Raw genomic sequence first — 2,968 nt, 5'->3', positions numbered from 1 at the left:
ACCGTATAATCTTGTATAGGAAGTAAAGAAGTTTGTAGCTGCATATTACTGTTCCTTGAATAGTATCCTTATTAAATTTGTAGAACCCTTTAACCCGACCGCTTTCGAAAGGTAGACCTTTCTTCTTCAGGAGCAAACTGGCAAACTTATTAAACTTGTATATTTTCATGCGTATTGTGTATATAGTTTCAGCATTTTTGACCTCTGATACCTTTCATAATCAACATCAGGGTTATTACCTCCAACTTTCCTTCACTTGTGAAGTATGTGCTTCTACATATTTCATGTATTTATTGAAACATAAATAGTTTCAAGTTATAAATGTTTAAGTGAGTTAAGCTATTTAAAACATTTAAGTATTGACGCCACCTGATGGTTGAATTTTAATCTGTTTCTAAAAGTTATTCAGAAATTAAAATTACATTTTTTCAGCTCAATTTCGAATGAAACAATTGTTTATCTTGAAACTCAAAATACCTCTAGAGAAATGTAGCTACGTGATATATTATTATAAGTATCATATACGTACGTCACTATATATCGGATGAACGATTCGTAGATTATTTACTATGCTGTATTTTAAAAGCCACTCTTTACTAGAACCATTAAAGTTTTTAACAGATTAACTTATTGTTACTCTCGTAGCAGATTGTTTTTCAAAAAATAGTGCCATACTCTAAATTTAGCACTTATTCTTTTAGATCAAGTTTGAGTAAAAAGTTTTTGTTTTTTTAATTTCTCGCAAAGCTACACGAGGACTACCTGCGCTAGCCGTCCCTAATTTAGCAGTGTAAGACCCACCCACCGCCAACTCTTTTACCAAAGAATAGTGGGATTGACCGTCACATTATAACGCCCCCACAGGTGAAAGGGCGAGCTTGTTTGGTGTGACAGGGATTCGAACCCCCGACCCTCAGATTGCGAGTCGAGGGCCTTAAACACTTGGCCATGCCGGGCGAATAAAAAGTCAAAAGACGTACGAGTTTTTATAATATTCTATTGCAATGTTCCAGGCGACTACAATGTGAATGTAGATTTATTTGTCTCTCTTATTAAAAAAATAATACAACGACGAAATTTGAAAGTAAATAAATACTTGCATTTTGAGTTATCCATTACGGGCGCATTTCGAAGCTGATAAGCGGGGTTTGAATCTTTGCCGTGCCACAAAATAGTCCTCGCACTTTAAGCTGTGGCTGCGGTACAGGAGTGCCAGTCAATATCTTAGCGTGATTGGTAGGTAGTAGGATGCTGCTGACTGGCTGCCTAGTCAGTAGTACAAAATAAGAGACAGTAACTGCTGACTGGCTGCCTGGTCAGAAGTACAAAATAAGAGACAGCAACTGCTGACTGGCTACCTGGTCGGTAGTACAAAATAAGAGACAGCTACTGCTGACTGGCTACCTGGTCGGTAATACAAAATAAGAGACAGCAACTCTACCGACCAAGTAGCCAGTCAGCAGTTGCTGTCTCTTATTTTGTACTTCTGACCAGGCAGCCAGTCAGCAGTTGCTGTCTCTTATTTTGTTCTACCGACCAAGTAGCCAGTCAGCAGTTGCTGTCTCTTATTTTGTACTTCTGACCAGGCAGCCAGTCAGCAGTTGCTGTCTCTTATTTTGTTGCAAAATAAGAGGCGACGACAAATAGCTTTTGAAGTATTGCCATAAATACAAAAAATGCAAATACAAATTATCCATTATGATAATAATATAAGGGTAGAATACAACTCTTTTCTAAATCACTGCGTATTTGTTTGTTGTTGTTTTTCCACTTAAACGGTAAAAAAGTTATAAATGGATATGTCAAACTGACATTTATGTAAACTCATCTAAGTCCTTGACACCTGGATACTGTGGCTTGAGCAGCAAGTGTTTATGTATTGTGTTATCATATATATATATAATAAGAAGTATAGCTTCAAAACTATTGTTACGTCTCCGTTCGTTAGCTAATTTTCCCTAAATTCGTTCAGACGAAACTTTAGCGACACAAGTCCTTTCTTAAATAAAACTGGTTTATTCTTTCCGAATACAACTTTACCGATACACTTAATTTCAACAGTCGCTCTATAATTGGCCACTGTTATAGGTACTACTTGACGACCTGCTACAAGTGACATTCCAATCTTCAAATCCGCTGGCCTGGATGGGTCTTCCACTGCTTCTACAAGCATTGGGCTTCCATGGGGATGTTCTTTTATCCTTCCCCAAAAAGGACAGACACAAAGTATACTTGGCTGACATTGAAGACGAATGCATATTAGGATTGGACTATCTACTACCTAGGAAGTGTGTAGTTAAATTCGATAAAATGACGATTGGAAACAACAAAGGCCAGACTCCGGTAAGTGTTGCTACATCCATTGATCTGCATGTCACAGCACTTAAATCAACTACAATACCCCCTATGTCAGGGAAGATAACATGCCCATGAGCTCGATAGTTACCCACACTGGTCCCCACAACCTTGCAGAATGTCCTGTCACACCACAGAGCTTCTGTACAGCTTTGTTATCCAGCACCTTGATGCTCACAAGGGTTTGCTGAGATGCAGAATCTATGACAAAGTTGCACCTTTGGCCATCCAGCTTCCCTGTCACGTAAATACTATGTGTGCTTGCCATTTTACACTTAGCTGTTGGGACTTTCTCGATGGGGTTGGTGGGCATCCCTCAGTACCAACCACTACTGGTTTCCCGAAGCTGATATATTGGTAGTATTCTTCTTAAACTGGCTCCCTATATGTCATTGCTCTCCACAGTTCCAACAACCTTTCTGGGTAGCAGCCTTTCCTGCTGTGGCATCTTCCCTGTGTTAAAGTTGCCAGCATTGAACTCTCTTGTGCCCAGGTTTATTACTGTGCCAGCAAAGTCCCTCAAACCTCTCTGAAAGCTGCCTTTTTTCCGGCCTTGAATCCTAATGACTGTACCAACCTTGGTACCTCTGGGCTGGAACTTAACATAGTATTC

This window comes from Limulus polyphemus, unplaced genomic scaffold (assembly GCF_000517525.1).
Source record: "Limulus polyphemus unplaced genomic scaffold, Limulus_polyphemus-2.1.2 Scaffold734, whole genome shotgun sequence".
NCBI classification, from domain to species: Eukaryota; Metazoa; Arthropoda; class Merostomata; order Xiphosura; family Limulidae; genus Limulus; species Limulus polyphemus.
This window is presented reverse-complemented; position numbering follows the sequence as displayed.